Here is a 20921-nt window from a genome sequence, read left to right as displayed (position 1 = left end):
TGAACTGCACAAAGATAAGTAATGAAAGTCATTTACAAAGTAATTTTCTCTTCTCTTGGCTTGGAAAGTGTCAGTAATAAAGTTTGGTGTCTGTTGAGTGAAACATCATAGTTTCTCACATAGTTCAAGGCAAATGGAAAAAAAAACAACCCTTTGAATTCTTAAAATTTTAATGCAGTTAAATAATACACTGATAAATAGCATTAAAGCTCAGTACTGTATTTCCCCTATAAAGGCAGAAATTGTATCTTACTAAAATGATGTTTCAAGCAGATATTTCGGAAGATGCTTACCTCCCGGTTGGGTGTACCTCTCTGCGGCTTAGGTGAGCGCCAGCGCATTGGCGCCTCTCCAGGTGCTGCGAGCTTCCCCCTGCGCCTGGCGCCTCCGAGCTTCCCAGAGTGCGGTGTTCGGCCCCGCCGCCTGCCCTATTGCCAAAACTCCAATCCTGCCAGACCGATTAATTATTGACAAAAGGAAAACACTCCCACGCAAACTTGTGTCCAACCGCGCTGCTCCAGCGACTCCTCGCAGAGCTGCACCACTCCCCTCCCCCTTTGCTCTACGGTCCCAACTTCCCACAGGCTGCCTCTGGCTGTCAGCGCTGGGCGCTCGGGCTGGTCCCGGGAGGAATGCAGCCCTGCGACTTCCACATTCTAAAATTCGGTTTCCTGCGGCTCGTAGCACGCCCCCCCCCCCCCCCCCCCCCCCCCCCCCCCGGGCTCGGCCTCTCAGGTGCAGGACCTTGGGGAGGCTGGGGAAGCCGGCTTCTGAGAGCAGCCGAGGAGGCTGAGGCGTCCCTGTCACCTCCGGCTACTGCAGTAAAAGCCCGAGCGCAGCCGAGGCGGGGATGGGGAGGAGGGATAGGGAGGCGCCCTCCCCCCACCCTCGGGCTGGGAGCCCCGACACTGCCAAAGGGGCACATCCTTCGGAGGGGTTGGGGAGGAGCAGAAAACCTGGGGGCGCGAGGTGGACGCTCTGGGGCTTTAGCCTATAGGCCGGGGCGTTCACCTGCCAGGAGACAGCCAGTGCCCGGGGCGCATCCCTCCGCAGACACCGGCGAGGGGCCGAAGCCCAGGCGCCCGGCGGGACTGCGGTGGGAAAGTCGGCAGCAGCCTGCGAAGTGAGCCCAGGGCTCTGCGGGCAGCAGTTAGCCAACGGGCATACCACTGCTTTTTTTGTGTCTGAAACCGAAGAAGAAAGCAAACCCTTTTGCACCGGCAGCTAATTTCTGTGCCTTTGAACGTGTGTCCCCCCCCCCCCCCCCCATTCCGGCAATCCATTCATTCTGCCACCTTCCCTGCACCCCGTGGCTGGAGGTCAAGGCTGAGAAGCTGGACTCCCCAGGGAGACAGATGGAAGGACCGCCCTGGGGAACTCGTGTGTGCGCACTCACAAGTGGGGAGAGTTAATGTGGGCCCGGACTGCAGCAGGAAGCAAACTGGGGAGAGTGCGGGGAGGGGGCTGGGTGCTGCAGACACCGGCGCTCAATTGCCTTCCCGAGGAGGTGCAGGCCCGCAGAGAACCTCTATCGCGGAAACCCGCGCGGACACCATCGATCCCTTCTCCGCCGAGGGAACTGCTTGGATTCAACGCGGTGGCTGCGAGCTGCGAGCGCAGAGGCCCTTGAGGCTCTCACCCCTGATGTCTGCGCAGCCGAGCCGCTTTGGGCCCAAGGGGCGTCGGGGGAGAAAGCCTCGTTTGACGAATGAGCGTTTGGGGGACATCCGACAGTCAGCCCGCACCGGCACTGCTGGAGGAGGGGGAGGCGCACATGCCCGGCCATAGCTGACTCGGCAGAAGCGCGAGTTTCAGCTGCTGGCAGCTTTCTGCTCATTCTCCCAACATTCTTCCAGCAGGTTCCAAGCCGCTGGTGCTCCGTAGAGGGAGACTCGTGTGACTGGGCTGGGGTTTCTCCACGCGGAAGCGGGGTGCCCCAAGGGGAGCTGAAGGGAACCAATAGAAACTGAGCACCTTGGAGCCTGTGTTGGAAGTTTTCCATCGTTCTTTCCCTTCTCCTGTACCTAAATATTAGCAACCGCTGTTGATTAAATGTATTAGATTTCGTCATCACTTGTGTTGCTCACATTCCTTAGCTCCTGGCTTCTCCTGACAACCCCGGTGACGTTGGCAAAGCAAACACGATCGCCCCCATCTGGAGAGATGAGGAACTGGAAGCCCCAAAAGTGACTTGCCCATGGTCACAAAACCCGCTTTGTGGTAGGGCCAATACTATTGACACTAGTTTGCAGGTCTCATTATCCGCTATCTGGCTTCTCACTAGATCGTGACACACGCACCCCACCCCCACGGGGTTGTACATTTGGGGAAGAAACAGGTCTCACGTCCTGCCAAAGGTTTGGGACATGGATATGAGACCTTGCAGAAGCATCCAGACCATTAAAAATGATCTTAAATGACACGCGTGTAATACAACAATATTACAATATTGTAATACAACCATATACAGATACACCTTTCTTCCCTTCTCTCTCCCTACCCCTCTCTTCCCCGCCCCCTTTTTGGTACCAAGTATCTGTGACTTATTCAACTCGGTGTTCTATAAACCATTCTTTCCCTAGGGAGACACATTGTTTATCCTCCTATTCCAGACCAATATCAAACATACTTTAACCCCGTATCGCATATTCGGAGACAGAACTCTTCACTTCCGTTATCACTTTAAAGATGTTTACTAAAATAGTAGTTGATGAGAAATAGAAATATTTGGGTTTTGAAAGTAGAAATTAACTTCAAGGTAAAAACTTCCTATTTTATAGAGACAGAATGATAGTACATTGAGGATAAAAAGTTGTGCATTTTTGTTGGTTTTGATTTTGTTCTAATTTGCCAGCAGCTCTGGAGAACATAGGTAGCAGGTAGCATGGATATTGGTGTCAGCGGAGGTCAGGGGCCTCTGGCTGGAGACAGTACTCTGCGTCCTCAGCTCCTATCTTCTTGTAGGAACAAATTCAAACGAGACAACCAACAGCAGTAAAAGCGGGAGAGGATTTATTTGCAAAAAAGGAATGCCCTCAGATATAGTTTGAACAGGCAACTCAGCCCATGGAAACCTAACCAAGTGCCATCCTCAGTTGGGTTGGGGAAACTTATACCCCTACTGGAGTGTCCCTAAGTAAGTCTGCCCCTCCCTTATTTCTCAAAAAGAAATTTTTTTTTTTCAAACTATCAGGCTCCTTCACCCAGGTGTTATGCCACTGGTTAGACCACATCCTGGAGGGCCTTGGAATTTCTCCTCACAGAGGGGCCTGGCGCCCCCATTGTCTAATTGTGGTTTGTCACATCTCACATGTATCCCCTCCAAGCCCAACTTCCTTACCCAGCTCATGTCTTTCTAGCTGCCTACTCTGACATTTACAGTAACATATTTGAACTACTCGGGTCTTATTTCACGTTTCCCTTATCTTCCATTAAGGTAGAAAATGGACTTTATATGGAGGCGATAGAGCAGTTCCACATTTCGATTGAGGAGTTTCTTAGAGGTGACAACTAGGAGGAAGGCGAAGACTTTTGTCATGAAGCTGCATGTCCATAGTAAGTGTCCAAGTCTAATGCAGGTGCAAATTAAATAAAAATGGGAAGACTTTATTTTTTTCACCGTAGTTTCAAGTAAGCTGGTAGTTTCTTAGAAAGAAAAGAATCTGATTTTTGTTGTTGCCAAGGGAAGTTGAGACATGATTTTGAGTCATAGGTCACCTGCGTATTTTCCTCGAACTGTTGGGTGAACCATAAATGATCAGTTCCAGGTTATAAAGATGAAGACTGTTTTCACTGTAGTGGTTTTTGGAAGCAACACATTTTTGGGAAGGGCGAACACAGAAGTCTCTTTGGGATGTCATTGGAAACTGCAAATCCAAGCTTATGTCCTTCTACGGAATAAGGATCTTTTCAGGTCCCGGGAGAACAGAGTGAGAGTGGGCCTCATTGCATTTAGCAATAAAGGACCTATTTGGAGGAACAAATAACAGAACTGTGAATTTAGAGCCATGGTTGGACCTGGTGGTGGCTCTGAAGCCGCGAGGAATCTTGGGGCGCGGATTTTTGTTCTTTGATATATTTAAGCCCAGGGCAAGTCGTTTCAGTCAGCAGTATATCAACATTTGTGTCCTCCCTGTGGAGGCATTTGGCTCTGAGACTGTCTCTAAGTTTAGAAGCTGCAGAGGCAAGAAGATAATATCCTTTCCCTATCAGCCCCTTCTCCTCCCTGCAGACATCTGAGGGATACACAAATGAATAAATGCTAAGCCTTCCTTTTGATTTTGAAATCAATAATAAAAAAGGAAGGAGCAATTAAGAAGTAGATCAATAGCTGAACCAAAATGAGCACTTGGAATTTCCCTTTACTTTTGAAAAATGTCTTATATTAGTCTGTGTTTTTTTTTTTTCTTTCCTGCTTCAGGTTTTCATTCTCTATACTGAAACAACGTAATAGTTTGAGTTCACTATTCCACAGTGATGTTGCATTGTATTTGCCCCAAATCTTCTATACTGAGGTTTCTCTTTCATCATGCCTTTTACGTTTTTAATTCAATCGTTGGCTTTACATGTGGTCCAAGGTTCCTAGGTACATACCGTCTTGCAGTGCGCACTCCTTCTCTGGGCCTGCAGAAATCTGCTTTATACCAATCCATCTTCAAGTTATCTTTCAGGGAGGCTAGAACAAGGTTTTCAGGACTCTGCAGATTTCAAGATAATTTTAGTAGTAATTATAAAAACAAAGTGTTAAACAAGACTGGAGTTCATTTTTTTAAAAAAGTGGAGGCATTCTTAAGGGAGAACTGTAAAATTTTTCAATCAAGGACTATCAAATTGAAAACTTCAGTTTGTTTTGTTTGTTTGTTTGTTTTATTTTGCTTTAAACTCATAGATAACCCAGCCACTGTGGCTCAGTGGTTGAGTGTCGACCTGTGAACCAGGAGGTCACGGTTTGATTCCGTGGTCAGGACACATGCTCAGGTTGTAGGCTCCATCCCCAGTGAGGGTCCTGCAGGAGGCAGCTGATCCATGATTCTCTCTCATCATTGATGTTTCTATCCCTCTCACCCTCTCCCTTCCTCTCTGAAATCAATAAAACTATATTAAGAAAGAACACTCATAGTCATAGGCAACAGTATGGTGATTACCAAAGGGAAAGGGGATGGGGGAGGCAAGAGAGGGTAAAGGGGAATAAATGGTGAGGATGGAAGGAGACTTGACTTGGGGTGGTCAACACACAATACAATATGCAGATGATGTATTATTGAATTGTACACCTGAAATTGATATAATTTTATTAACTAATGCCAACCCAATAACTTCAATTAAAAAACATTTAGAATACATTTGGTTGCATGTTGTGAGATAATATATAGTGGATAGTCAATTATGCTAATACTATTTATTAAATAATTCATTCTTTCTGAATGATTTAAAATAACATTTAAAAAATTTTTATTTATTGTTTGATTTTGAGAGAGAGAGAGAGAGAGAGAGAGAGAGAAACATTTAGTTGTTGTTCCACTTATTTATACATTCATTGATTGATTCTTATATGTGCCCTGACCAGGGATCACAACCTTAGCATATTGGGATAATGCTCTAACCAGCGGAGCTACCTGGCCAGGGCAAAATGACATTTTTATTAGTTGTTATATTCTTCTTATACTTATGTATGTTGCTTGACTTTATTCTGTTTCATTGATCCATTTTACTTTTTAATTTTTTTGGACTCAGGTTCCCACAATTTTATTAATAATATTCCTTGCTTTATGATATACTGTCAACATTGGTTTATGAATTACTTGGTTTCTTTTATTTAGTGGGTTTGACAATTGAATAAACACCTAAGAATTTAAAAGAAAAGGACTTGTATACATGCATAACCAATGGACACAGACACTGGGGTGGTGGGGGCTTGTCCTGGGGGGGGGGGGGCGGTGCGAATGGCCAGGGAGGGGTCGATGGGGGGAAAAAGGAGACATATGTAATACTTTAAACAATAAAAAAATTAATAATAATAATAATAATAAAAGAAAACTTTAGTTCTGCACCATGCCCACTCGGGGAGAGAGAGGGAGAAAAAGTGGAAAATGCCAATGGGGGAGTTGAAAAGTAGTTGCAAGCAGACAGTTCTCCCCTAGAAGGAAAAGAAGGATAAAAAGGGGCTCAGCCAGGGAGAGAGGCAGGATCGAGAATGAGAAGGGAGGAGGGGAAGATTTACTGGCAAATGCACTCAGGTGACACCTGCATTTTAACCACCATAGGAAACAGCACAGTTTTATTTGAGCCCTCCTGTAACTAGGGGAGGTTTCTGACCTTCTGTGCCTCCTGTGAAGGATGGGATGACCATCCTTCTCTTCCCTGTATCCTTTTGAAATATTACGTGCAGCTCTGATAGTTGACTTGTTTGTTTATGAGGAAATAATCAACATTCTTTAAAATGCATATAGTCTTCTCCAGTTATATCAAATAGCATTCCTGACATGACTGGGAAATGCCTTTTCTACTCATATGTACTAATGCCCATGTTTATTTTCTCTAAGTCTGGTCATTTAATACGTGTGCAAGGCATGTGTTAATTTGAATTTAACACAAATGTGGCCTGATTGTTGTGCTGTAGGTTTGGGTATCTAGATTACCTGGTGTCTGAAGGTCAGCCTCTATTGATGTGATGAACAAGGTGGTGTTTGTAAAGGGGGCTGTCCCATGGCCTTGCGCCATAGCAGGTGCTCGGTGGTTATTAGTTTTTTTTTACTTTCTTAAAAGTGAAGTGATAGTGGAAGGTTTTATTTTTAAGTGGCAAAATTATAATCTAGGGTTAAATGGGTTGACTAAGACTCTAATTTTTTTCTCTGAGTAGATTTTATGTTCACATATGCAGATGGCCTTGCTAAGATCCAACTAACATTAAAAATTCAAAAATGTTCACACACACACACACACACACACACAGACACACACTATCCTATATAATAAAAGGCTAATATGCAAATCGACCAAACAGTGGAACGACCGGTTGCTATGATGTGCACTGACCACCAGGGGGCAGATGCTCAATGCAGGAGCTGCCCCCTGGTAGTCAGTGTGCTCCCACAGGGGGAGTGCCACTAAGCCAGAAGCCAGGCTCACAGCTGGCGAGTGCAGTGGCAGTGGTGGGAGCCTATCCGCCTCTGTGGCAGCGCTAAGGATGTCTGACTGCTGGCGGGGAGTGGGCCTAAGCCAGCAGTCAGACATCCCCCGAGGGCTCCCGGACTGTGAAAAGGCGCACCCCCGAGTGCATGAATTTCATGCACCCGGCCTCTAGTATATATATAATTTTTCTCTTCCTGAAGTCAGAGATAATCTTTTAGATTCAGTTGCTCAGAGGTCTCCACCTTCTTTCCTTTTAGCTCCTGACCCTATGCTGGGAGTGAGCTACCTGAAATACTATCTTCCCCAAGGATATCCTCATCGCACCCTCATATGCCCAAGCCCAGCTTGCTTGAAGCAGGGGGTCCCTCGGGGGTGAGGATGACGGAGCCCTAACGAGGCATGCACGACTCCGGAGACCAGGTTCAGTGATGCAGACCTAAGTTTATTGTGTAAGTGCAGCAGCATATATAACATTCTGGACCAATCAGAAGTTTACACTATCCTTAGGGCAGCCAATGGTAGGAAAGATCAGGGTACTATGTAGTGGCTCTAGGAGGCTTGCTCAGGCTGGCGCTGCCACTTCCTGGTGTGCCGAGGAAGCTTGTACAGGCGGAGTGAGCTCACACCATTGCATCCGCCACTGCACTGAGATAGATCTCCTGAGCTCTTCCCACACTTGCTCTTGTCAGAGAATTCATTCTAACAGCTCAAGGAAAAGGCAGCTCAGCACGCTGCCTCGAGAATCTAGGGGAATCTGAGCACACAGGAACTGAGACCCAGTGGGGATGGTTCCCCCAGCCCCCAGCTTCTCTCTGCATATGCCCTGTTCCATTCTGAATTGCTCTGTGAGCTGACCTAAGCCAGTGCATTGAGCACAGATAAGCAAGTTATTTGGTCATGGAAACATTCAAGCATAAATAGTTAGGGGCGGATGAGCTACCCTGGTGGCCAGCACATAATGAAGGTGAATACAGTCTGCCACAAGCACAGACACTTGACAAAACACCAGCCCCCTCCCTCGCAGTGATTTCTGGCTTCTCTCTTCAGTTAAATCATTTTTCTGCCCATCTCTTCTCACCCTTTGCCCCCATCAGCTTGTTCTCTATATCTATGGGTCTGTTTCTGTTTTATTTATTCATTTTTATCATTTTAGATTTCACATAAAAGTGATATCATACAGTATTTGTCTTTCTCTGTCTGACTTGTTTCCCTTAGCATGATACCCTTTAGGTCCATACGTATTATTGCAAATGGCAAGATTTCATTGTTTTTATTGCAGAGTAATATACCATCGTATATATGTACCACATCTTCTTCATCCCTTTATCTGTTGATGGACACCTAGGTTATTTCCATATCTTGTCTATTGTAAATACTGCTTCAGTGAACAAAGGGGTGCACTTATCTTTTCTAATTAAATTTTTTCCCCTTTGGATAAATACCCAGAAGTGGACTTGCTAGGTCATATGGCGCTCTACTTTTATAACACTAATATTTAATTTAATGTTTCATATTTGCCTTTAGGGCTTCACACACTTTCCTCTGGCTATTTTGAGTGTCCCTTTGGTATCACTAGCAAGCATTTTAGTGATAAAATACAGTTCCTTCTCATCTGAAGTCAAAACTTGTGTCTTTGCAGCCTCAAGGGAACCTCAGCAATAGAATAAGTCATTTAGGGTTGTTCTGGAAAGTTTCAAAATGTTTTTACAGCTATGAATACTTATGATGATCTCAACCACTCACTAATTTATCCAATGAGCATTGATTGGGCACCTATGTCCTGATGTGCCCACTCTGGCACACAGTGGTGACAATCGCAGGCTGACTTCTCTTGATGGAGCTTTTTGCGATGGTAATTAATTGAGCAGTCTTGACTCCCTTCTAAGGCTGTGTTAGATACCTCCACTTTGAACAACAATCATATCATATGAAGAGTAGGCCACGGAGCCAGGTAATGTTCCTCTGAAAGAGAGATGTCTTGGAGATCTCTGTCTTTATCGTTTTGAAGACTGCTATATTTTCGTCTCCTAAGAATATAATAGGAAAGATTCTTGCAATATAGGCTGATGGGAATTTAACCTAAAAAGTTGTCTAAGGCCCCTTTCATATCTAGGATTTGGTGAATTAGTAACACATGAAATGGAGGTGTCTCTCCACAAAGACCCCAGAAAAAACGCAGAAACCTTTCAAAAAGTGCCATGTGACTCTATGTACCTATAATGAGCTCCAATGAGCAGGCAGGCATGGGTCATGTCCATCACAGTATTACCCTTGCTCATCCTTCATCATTTTGCACAAAGGAAGTCTAGAGACTAACAGGAAAGCATTATGGAGCTTTTATTGATCTCTGCTTCTCACGGTGAGGGGAGATAGAGACTTGTTAAGCTCAATGAGCTCAGGTGAGACTCTGGCTGTCAATGTCTATGCAGAAGCTGCATATTAGCATCGGGGTCTGAGGGGTCTTCTTCTGACCTGGCAGAAACATTGCCCATGGACACTTTTGAACTGGGCTTGCTTGTCGTTTAATATATCTATGCTAGTAAAAGGGTAATATGCTAATTAGACCGGACATCTTCCGGACAAAGCCATGGTGGCAGGGTCCAAAACAGAGGCGGTTAGGGGTGACCAGGCCAGTAGGGGAGGGCAGTTAGGGGTGACCAGGCCTGAAGGCAGAGGTGGTTAGGGGAAATCAGGCAGGCAGGGGAGCAGTTAGGGGCATCAGGCAGGCAGGCAGGCAGAGTAGTTAGGAGTGATCAGGCAGGAAGGCAGTTGAGCAGTTAGGAGCCAGTGGTCTGGGATTGTGAGAGGGATGTCCAACTGCCGGTTTAGGCCCAATCCTTGCCCTCGAGGGATCAGGCCTAAACAGGCAGTTGGACATCCCCTGAAGGGTCCCATGTTGGGGTCCAATCCCAGCAGGTTCAGGGGTTCCCAAAGGTGTGGATGGAGTCAGTGAACAAAGAATGACACAGAGACAGCGTGCAGTTGATCAGCAGCCTAGCCAGGTTCTCTAGCCAGGTTCTAGCCAGGTTCTCTAGCCAGGTTGTCTCTTTATTCTCCTGTTACATCTGTATTTATACCATTTGATTTTAATCCTATTCATTCTATTCCAAAGGTTAGGGTATTTGTTATCCCATTCCAAGGTCACTACTCTGTTAAGTTACAAGGAAGTAACTGAAGGAGATTATCCTAAGTAAAGATTATGTAGTTTAGGCATGATTGTTCATAGTTAAAGTGATTAACTACCCGCCTGGCATTTAGTTAAGGGGTTTTACTGATTTGTTCCCTTCCTTAGTCCTGTTAATCCCTAACTCCAGGGAAAAATCCCCACCTGGGGAAACAACCTTTCTTGGAGAGGTGACCTTGTTTAAAACACATAGCGCTAAGAAGGGGGAGCAAACATATTAAGAACAGTATGCCATATATGCCAGGTCCCTTGAAACATATGCTGTGCAGATGTTTCTTCCCTGCAGCGACTGTGTCAAGCAGCAAGGATGGACCGGCTTCCGGTAGTCCTGGATTGGAGAGGGTGCAGGCCAGGCTGAGGGACACCCCCCTCCCCCCGAGCATGAATTTTGTGTACTGAGCCTCTAGTGTGTGTGTGTGTGTGTGTGTGTGTGTGTGTGTGTGTGTGTGTATATATATATATATATAATGCCAATTTACTTTGTGAAATATAGCAACTTTTGTCACTTCATTTTGGAAGGAAATACGTTTAGCATTTATTCTTGCAAAGTATTTTTCTACTTAACATTTGGTAATATTTCCTCATTGTCAATAAATAAGATTGTGACTTCCTGCTTTGTTGGGTGGGCAGTGTTAATTTCACTTCAGTGCCCATTGCAGTTGGAGATGTTTAAGCAGAGGTTTGGTAGGGATTAATATAGGGTGTCCCCTCAACATGTATATATACACTTTGAATAAATATAAAGGCAGTATTTATTAAAATACATTTCATTTTCAAAATTGAGCTCTTAGCTGTTAAAGTATTTTTTGAGGGGACACCCTGTATTATAGGGCAGTGGTTCGCAAAGTGTGGTCTTTAGACCAGTAGTAGCATTAGCTGCACCTGGGGACTTGTTAGAAACTCCCCTGCTCCGGGTGGTTCTGATGTATGCTAAAATTTGAGAGTCCTGTACAGGAATTTGAGCCTTCGATCAGTGCTTCTTTAGAAGGAGGAAGAGGGTGGAGAGCATCAGAAACACTTGGGTTTCTTCTTTTCTCAAGATCTCGCTCTCTCTTCCCTTTCCTACACCCCTCTGAATACTTCCATTACCGCAGGGTGAACCATTAGACTAGATGAATGAAATTTTCTAAGAGACAATCAATCATGATGGAGTCATGTCTTGACCTTGTGACCTTTTTAGGATACTTGTTAATAAAGGTGTATAAAGTTTTGCTGTTTTTGCCTCTACGGCAGGGACACTGATAGCCCCAACTGTTCTTATAAATTAGGCAGAAATAGGTGAAGATATGCTGTTTTACAATCTCAGACTAGCTTCTGACTACAGACCTTTCCCAGGAAATTTGAAATGTTTCTACTCTTTTCTGAAGTGAAGGTTTTAGTCATATTGTATATAATGCCTTGCCCATTGGGTTTCTCAAAGGTAAGCTGCCCATTGACTAGCATCGAGAAAAGAGTGCATGGTTGGAGTGCTTCTGTGGGCACACATCTTGGCTCTGCTGTTTGCTACATGTGTGACCTTGGGAAATTCTTTTACTCCTCTTGGTCAGTTCTTTATATGTGAAATCAGGCTAGTAATAATGTGTACCTCTTACTAAGTCTTAAGCACTTAATGAGTTAATACTTGTACCTGTTACATTCCTGACACTTTATAAATGCTCAATAAATGTTAGCTATTACTATTATAGCTGTTGTGTAATGAGAAAATTACATACAACTGTGAAGATAACTAATCAGAACACTAAGTAAGAATGAAAAGTATATGTTTGGTCTGTCAGGATAGAGTAAAGAGGCTATGGAGTCAGACACCCACAGGTTTGATTTCTTGATGTGTATCTTATGGCAAATAATTTAGCTGCTCATAAGCCTTAATTTCTTATCTGGGAAATGGAGATAACGCTGTCTTCTTTGTGGGGTTGCTGTGAGCAGAAGCAATAACATTTTGAAAGAGGGGCCGAAACCGGTTTGGCTCAGTGGATAGAGCGTCAGCCTGCGGACTGAAAGGTCCCAGGTTCGATTCCGGTCAAGGGCATGTACCTGGGTTGCGGGCACATCCCCAGTAGGAGATGTGCAGGAGGCAGCTGATCGATGTTTCTCTCTCATCAATGTTTCTGGCTCTCTATCTCTCTCCCTTCCTCTCTGTAAAAAATCAATAAAATATATTTAAAAAAAAGAAAGAAAGAAAGAGGTTGATATACTCAATACAAAGGCCATTATTCTGTTTATTGCTGCCTGCTTTTCCTGAACTAAATTTTAAAGAGGTACTTCCCTTTCCTATGGAAATCTAGGGAGTCCGACTTAGAGGAAATGTGTATATGCTGTGGAATGGCCATAGGCCAATTTGCTATTAGAATATGACTCATTATTTCTAAATCTATTGTTGCTTTATTTGTATGCTATTTTGTTTTCTCAGAAATCCCTGTGTTCAGATCCAGTCATAAACTTTGGATAATATAAGAAAGGAACCTCAATTAAGTTCGGTTTTTGGGGTCACCACAAGTCACCCAAGCAGGGGTGTAAAGAGGATTTAACTTTTTGGTAAGCAACTGTGGCATTTTACATTTGTCCAAAGCTCTTCTATTTACCAAGGTTTTTACATTTTATTATCCTTTTTATTGAGGTACAATTTTGTTAAACAAAACCTTCAACACTGAAAGTGTCTTGAAAAACGGGGTTCATTGAGCCACATGCCAGGAAAAGGCCCAGGTCTTGGGCCTTGCAGCCTGAACCACCAGCAGTTGGAAGAGACATAATTGTCTGCTATCCTGGGGTTGACAGGGCTCTTCTGTACAATGGGGTTGGGGGGAAAAAAAAGATATGTTACTTTTAAAGAATTTACATTGGTTATAGATAAGGCGGTTAGGGATGGGAAAAGGTGAAACAGAGTAAATTCATAAACAAACAGTAGATGGTTCTGGATTGGTTGCAGACAACAATCTAGAAAGTTCCTGTATAAGCAAGATGCGGCGGCGGCTGATGGTTGACTGTTCTTTCTAGATAACACTTGAAATAGCTGCCTGGAAGTTGATGTAGAGTTTGAACATACATTCAGAAATGTAAACAGTCTTTTGTAGGTGGCCCCGTTAACTGATTTATCTCCCTTGTCTCTTCCTCCCACCCTCCAGCCAGCTGTAATGTATTTTACGGCATCTCAGCATTTTCTCTTGCCAATTTACATGTAGTGAAAAGTGTAGATATTTAGTGTGCTTTTGATCAGTCCTGACAAATAGGTACAGGTCCATTAAGGTATAGAACATTTCGACTACCCAGAAAGTTTCCTCATTTCCCCTCAGTCAGTTCCCCCCATCTCAGCCTCATGCAACTACAACCCTGATTTCTATCCTCATCGGTTAGCTTTTCTTGATAGAAAACTTTATATAAATTGAATCATGCAGTTTTTGTCTCTCTTTCCCCCCTTAGTATTATGAGTATTATGCCTTTGAGAGCATCTGTATTGTTGTGTGTCTCAGTAATTTGTTCCTTTTTGTTGCTGAGTAATTTTTATTATATGGATAGACCACAGGTTGTTTACCCATTATCCTGTAGAGGGACACCTCGGCTGTTTCCATTACTTCTTCTGATCATCAGTATAATGATGTTAGCTAGGTAGAAGTTTCTACTACCTTCATTTTCCAAAATAGGAAGCTGAGGCTCAGAGAAGTGAAGTAACGTAAAGTCTCGCTGCTGGCAAATGATGAACCCAGGAGGAGGATGGAGTCTTCTGGTTCCAGGCCTCTGCTTCTCTCCCATTTTCCAAGGCCAGTTTGTTTCTGTCTTTAATAGGAGTTCTGCCCTGTCTGACTCTAGGATTTGATCTGATTCCCCCTCATCTTTGACTGAGAAAGACTCAGACCAAAATTCAGAAATTCAGCCCTACTCTAGAGTAGCCATTGGCAAAGCCTCAGTTTCTCAGGTGGAGTGAATGGGTTTCTGAGGCTGGCCCAAGAGTTGGAACAGACAGAGCATGGGATCTGGATGACATTGGGTTAGATTACAGATCTTCAGATGATCTGAGGGTGAGCAGCTTTGTCTTTCGCAGTGCAATGGGGACATAGGAAGGGGGCATACTAGACAGGTCTCTGTTGAATCCCTGCTCTGCTATGTTAGCTGTGGGAACTCTCAGTTAATTCAACCTCTCCGAGTCTGTTTCTCCATCTGTAAAAGCGGTAGTTTAATGCTTCTCTCCCAGGTCACGGTGAGGAATTTCCTGACTCAGAACTTGCCCTTCTGCATTCTGTCATGGATGGGATTGAGGGAATATTACCACGTGCCCCTGACCTTGTTGTGGGATTTCCACTGTATGGAAGAACTAATCCTCCCTTTATCGCTGAAGACACTAATTCATTATTAATAGACTGAATAGAGAGAAGATTTACTTGTCAGTGAAGTACTCAAAAATATAAAGCAATGGGGAGGGCCACGGTGGGGTTCATTTGCTTTAAGAGAGCTGTGAAAAGGAATACAGCTAGTGTTCTTTGACGTCACTTTTTTTTCTTGTCTCTGCTCAAGAAAAATGAAAGCATCTTCAAGAGGCTAATGTTCAGGAGGCCAATGAGGCCGCATGGTTAAAGGACCTGCAGGGAAGACAGAAGGAGAAAGTGTTTACTGTCAGGTTTCCACCTCCCCATTTCTTCCCTTTTATGGATTTAACAATATCTCTGGGTCTCAGTTTCTCCAGCTGTAACCCTTAAATAGCACTCATTGTCTCATGCCTCAGGATTTGATGTGAAATTTGATGAATTCAGTTTTCTAATAATGTACATGGATTTTGGTATAAAAAAAAGAGTGATATTGATGTGACTACTCTGTAATTTGAGGCTAACTATGCATCCAAGACAACCTTACAATCTATGAGAAGATTGATGTGTGGATGACTTAATCGTAGAATACATTAAACTCTGGTCATAGTAAAAGCTGGGAGGAGTCATAGAATAAACCAGGGTTGGATGATTAGCGTGGTTAGTAAGAGCTCCTAAAGAAATGTCAAAGACTTCTTGATGTTACTGAGCCTTTTCAACCAACATGGAAAAAATCTGATCTCAAATGGTGCCATGAGTACTTGCTTTGCAGAAAATCCCTGCTTCATAGCACTTACCTGTAAGGTTTTCCTCGATATTCCCAAGGAGAGAACATGCTCTTCAGAGTCAGTGCTTGTGCTTGGAGGGGACAAACAATGCTCATGGGCAAAATCGAATGCTCGCAAAGTGTTTATATAGGAAGCTAAATGACACGCTTTATTCACAGCTTTCCATAATCAGACTTTAAACACCTCATTCTGCTGCCTCAGCTTTTTAATGTGACAGGTTCCTTGTGTGTGGGAGGAAGAATGAATATGGGGTCCCTTTTTGAATGAAGAATGCTTGAGAGGAAGGAGATGATCAGAACATAAAAATGCATAAGGTAAAAGGAGTGACCATAGGATAGAGCAAAAGGCATCCCTTGCAGTGGATGATTATGTGGCAATTGTTTGGTTTGGGCTTTTTGTTGGAGAACATTTTCTTTCAGAGTTTATGTTATTTTATGAATTACTAGAGGTCCGGTGCACAGGTGGGGGCTGGCCAGGCTGGCCGGGGGGAGGGGCCGTGGGCGGTTGGCCAGCCGGCCCTGCCCCTGATTGGGGTGTTGGGGACCAGGCCAGCCTGTGGGGGGCGCAATCAGGGCCCAGATCAGGCTGGTTGGCTGCCGCAGTGTGCGTCATAGCCACCGGTCATTCCGCCATTCCGGTCGCTGGGAATATATATATATATATATATATATATATATATATATATATATATATTCCCAAGTGTATTGCATAATTTTTGTATTTATTTCCATGTCTGTCTCCCTTCCAGGCATAAAGGAAACAACACTTTGAATGTCAGGTGATAATAGAACATACAATTTTAGCCACTTGTTTAAAAGTTAACATTTATCAAGTGCTTTTTATTTGATTTTTGTAACAACCATATGAGGAAAGTATAATTTTTATTATTATCCCCATATTACAGATGAGGAAACTGAAGGCAAGAATTAAGTTGTCAAGTTTAGACAATTGATAACTTGCAGATCAAAGGCAGAGCATTTAGCTTTCATTTTCTACTATAATGAGCTTCTTGATGGTGGAAGTCTTATTTCATCCCTCTTGTTATCCTTAGCACTCAGCTCCATGTCTATAATATAATGATGAATGATTTCTAGAACCTAAACATTTTTAAAGTGACTTTTGCAAAACTACTGGTGTCTTTAGATCCTTTCCCCCCACCATGCACATAATCAAGAGGTGGAGATTATTAAAGGGAATTTTGGAATCTCCTCTGGACATGTTGTTAGCTTTGAGATGCCAATTAGTTACTCAAATGTGGATGTTGGCTACATAATTTTAGTTATGGGCCAAAGCTTAGGAAAGAAATCAGGACCGGAAATAACATTATGGTTATCATAAATGAATAGATAACATTTAAAATCATGGGCCTAGATGAGATCTATAGGGTGGGGGTGGGATGTGGGGTGGGAGCAAAGGTCTGGAAGACAATAGGGCTAAAGACTTCTTGGGCTTCTATACTCAGCAACTGGGTGTAAATGAAGAAAAAGTAAGTTGGAATGGGAGCACTAGGAGAAACCATGGGTGCTAAGAGGTAAAATGATTCACAAAGATGAGTGTGGACAGCTGGGTCAAAATCCAGTGAGAGATCAGGTTGGATGTGGACAAAGAACTAACCATGGGGCTCGGTGTGACCAAAGGTCCTTGAAAAGAGTTGTTTGGTGGGCATGGTCGGGGTCAAAGAAGATTAGAGTGGTTGGAGAGAGAGTGAAAAGTGAGGATCAGTCAAATCTTAGAGTTTTGCTATAAAAAGGAGCTGATGGGTGGGGCAGAAGCTGATGGGAACTTGGGGTCAAGAGAAAAATTTTACAAATAGATGATATGAAGATATATGTAATGCTCAATGGAATACCCTAGTAGTGAGTGAGAAACTGAAGATGCAGGTGAGGAGGGAGACTTGCTGGAGTGATGTCCTTGAGACAAAGAGGGGCGGGGAGCAGAGCCCTACTGGAGGATGGACTGCCATGGGAGACCACACTTCTCCAGGTTCCCGGGATAGGCAGCTTGTGGTGCTGAGGACACACATTCCTCCTTCACATTCACACTGTTAAACTCAAGAGCTGATGGATTTTGCATATGCCAACTAATAGGTTTACTTTTATGGATAAACATATACACAGAAAGTAGTCAGAAGCTGGTGTAAGAATAAGATAAAATTTATCTCAGATTAAAGAAATTTTTCATAATACTAAATGCTACAAAATCCTATATAATAAAGAGGTAATATACAAATTGATCATCACTCCAACATACAAGATGGCCACCCCCATGTGGTCAAAGATGGCTGCCACAAGATGGCCAGCAGGGGAGGGCAGTTGGGAGGGACCCAAGCCTGCAGGGAAGGGCAGTTAGGGGGAACCAGGCCTGCAGGGGAGGGCAGTTTGGGGGGACCAGGCCTGTAGGAGAGGGCAGTTGCGGGGGGACCAGGCCTGTAAGGGAGGGCAGTTGGGGGGGACCAGGCCTGTAGGAGAGGGAGTTGGGGGGGGACCAGGCCTGTAGGGGAGGGGAGTTGGGGGGGACCAGGCCTGTAGGAGAGGGCAGTTGGGGGAACCAGGCCTGTAGGAGAGGGCAGTTGGGGGAACCAGGCCTGCAGGGGAGGACAGTTGAGGGGGACCCAGGCCTGAGGGGGAGGGCAGTTAGGGGCAATCGGGCTGGCAGGGGAGGGCAGTTGGGGGCGATCAGGCCTGCAGGGGAGGGCAGTTAGGGGCAATCAGGCCAGCAGGGGAGCAGTTAGGCGTCAATCAGGTTGGCAGGGGAGTGGTTAGGGGGTGATCAGGCTGGCAGGCAGGCGAGCGGTTGGGAGCCAGCAGTCTTGGATTGTGAGAGGGATGTCCCACTAAATGGGCAGTGGGACATCCCTTGAGGGGTCCCAGATTAGAGAGGGTGCAGGTTGGGCTGAGGGACACCAACCCCCATGCACAAATTTTGTGCACCGGGCCTCTAGTCTTTAATAAAATGGTAAAATGCAAAAGTTTTAAAGTCCAGAACTCTGCAGAAATAATAGGAACAATAGTGTCTATAATCACTCATTGTGTCTTCTGTATACTGAGAACCTGTCATATTACTGGCACTTTTCAAACATTCTTGTTGATCTTTACAACAGAGCAAAACAAAATGGTTTTCGGATGGTTTGATAAGTGAGAAAACTGCCATTGAGATTCTGCCAGGTTTCATGATTTGCTCAAGGTCGCCAGCTGCTAAGGTGAGATTTAAGTTGCTTCTGGATTCAGAGTTGCTTTCCCTCCTACACTGTCTGAATACAGTACATGTTATGATATAAGTAACATTCCCATTTAACAGGGGGAAAACATTTGTCTCAAAAATTTAAGTTTCTCAAATATCTAAAGACATTGAATTTATTTGCAAAAACTACTCCTATTTTTCTTCTAGTCTAGTGTATAAATATGCCAGGGAGGAAGGAAGGAAGGAAGGAAGGAAGGAAGGAAGGAAGGAAGGAAGGAAAGAAGGAAGGAAGGAAGGAAAGAAAGATGGAAAGAAGGAAAGATGGAGAGAAGGGAGGAAGGGAGGAAGAAAGGGGAGGAGGAAAATAAAGATGGAAGGAAGCGGGAGGAAGGGAAGGAAGGAGCGAAAAAAGAAAGGAAAGAAGATCTATTTTATGTAAACCTAGAGAGAATGGTATCATGAACCCTCATATCCCATACTTTGGTTTAACATGTTTTTCTGACTTAGTGTTTCTTGGAATTGATTATTAACATTTGATGAGATTCACCAGTATGATAGCAGGCCATATACCATATATCTCAATATTTTAAAGTTATAAACTAAGCTATGTCCACAGTCAGCTGGCCATTCTCACCCATGGCTCTTCCCTTCTTGGAGCTGAAGGAGCCTCATGCTCCCCTAGATGAGTCTTGCCCTCTAAGTACCCAAGTGGCTGCCCGGAGCTGCTGGGGCAGGGCAGGGTGGAATGAGGGATTTCACCCAGGACTCCTGGCTGAGACGGGATTCACCTGCACCTGTGTGGAGTCTAACTAGCGCAAGCTCCCTGGAGTGCATGCAAGAGTCAATACACTTACCTTCCTCTCTCTTCTCCCCCAGTCTCTTTTACATGATCCCCAAAGTCCAGCACTGAACCTGCTTTTAATTCGATTTAAATAGAAAATCTGTGCAAAACTTATATCCTACTGCATAATGTTTTGCTGTAAGTATCTTAATATAAACTCTTTCAAATCAATAAATTACCCCAAATCTTCACATAAAATAGGTGTTCCCAAATAATATGCCTACCCTGTGACCGGTGTCTCAAAGTATAGCATAGAATACTCCCATCCTCACGATGCATAGAATTCCACCTGAGAAATAGCAGAGAAGGATACCCTTTGCTAATACTGCAAAGGACCTTGGCCTCTGGTCCTCTGTAATGTCTGAAATTCCATTTGAAATGCGGTTCTTTAAGCGCTGTGTTCTCCTTGACAATGCAGCTAGGAAGGGGAGCATGATAAATTATTCACCCCTCAGCGGTGTCCACTGGGAGCTCAAGGACAGCATGCATTTACATTATGGGAGATGCACAGTAATTGGTTATTGGGGGAAATCAGAAACACACACTGAGTGGTAGTTCGGTGTTTTGGAGATGAGGAAACCAAAACCATTACCCGTATGTCATGGGATTGGCTGAGGAACTCCTAGGACATCTGTACCTTATTTATTTCTGACTTAATGCCCTAGCACATCCGAGGTTTAAATCAATGCCTGTTGAACGAACAACTGAGAAATTAGGGTTTACGTTTCAGGTCTTGGTGGTTTCTATTTGGGGGAATCAGAGGTCTTCAGTGTCTTAGGAACAGATTGACATGAGCTCAAGAGGGTTTCTGATCCTGGTACCGCACCTCTACCTGGAACCAGGAGTTAAGCCTTGCCGTCACTGTATTTATCCACTCTGTGTCCTCTTCTGTGGCTTCTTCCTTTGCGAGGTTTTTCATATTTCTTTTTTTGTTTGTTTGTTTATTTGTTAATCCTCACCTGAGGAGATTTTTTTCCCATTGATTTTTAGAGAGGGTGGAATGGGGGAGGAGAGACACAGAGAGAGAGAAACATCAATGTGAGAGAGACACATTGATTGGTTGCCTCCTGCACGTGCTTCAATGAGGGCCAAGCCTCCAACTGAGGTATGTGCCCTTGACCAGAATTGAACTGGGACCCTTCAGTTCCACTGGCCAATTCTCTATCTACTGAGCCAAACTGGCTAGGGCAAGGTCTTTCATATTTCTTAACTTTCTCTGCCCTTCTCTGGCTCAGACCCTGATGGTTTCCCTGTTGAAGAAACATACCAGACTTCCGGTTGGTCTTTCTGTTTCAGACACTTTGCCTCTAAATATTCTGGTAAGCTGTCTGCAGGATAGTATTACTAAGTCACACATCATATGTTACCCCTGCCTCCAACGTTTATCGATGGCCATGACCCATCGGATCCAGTTGAACTTCTTTCCTTGGTATTGAAAACATTCCTGCTCTCATGTAACCTACCTTTTGGGGCTTATCTACAAACCACTGGCATAAAACCTG

At 44.3% G+C, this 20921-nt stretch overlaps 1 protein-coding gene and 1 long non-coding RNA gene across 4 annotated transcripts in view; one reads left to right on the top strand and one right to left on the bottom strand.

Moving 5' to 3' along the window:
- SPTSSB (serine palmitoyltransferase small subunit B) overlaps window positions 1–648 on the bottom strand; it is a 28955-nt gene extending 28307 nt beyond the window's left edge. For 2 of the 3 annotated variants that reach the window (XM_070406879.1, XM_070406880.1), the window contains exon 1: window positions 294–648. The gene's annotated coding sequence lies outside the window, so the exon portion shown is untranslated. The remainder of the gene's footprint in view (window positions 1–293) is intronic. The other variant, XM_070406877.1, reaches the window with a different exon arrangement.
- LOC139004131 (uncharacterized) overlaps window positions 1–20921 on the top strand; it is a 75559-nt gene that overhangs the window by 34089 nt on the left and 20549 nt on the right. The window lies entirely within an intron of this gene.

The sequence above is a fragment of the Myotis yumanensis genome, unplaced genomic scaffold (genome assembly GCF_028538775.1).
Source record: "Myotis yumanensis isolate MYYU_CA2020_CCGP unplaced genomic scaffold, mMyoYum1.0.hap1 SCAF_2, whole genome shotgun sequence".
NCBI classification, from domain to species: domain Eukaryota; kingdom Metazoa; phylum Chordata; class Mammalia; order Chiroptera; family Vespertilionidae; genus Myotis; species Myotis yumanensis.
The sequence above is the reverse complement of the archived record's forward strand: the minus strand, read 5'-3'. Positions and strand labels throughout refer to the sequence as shown.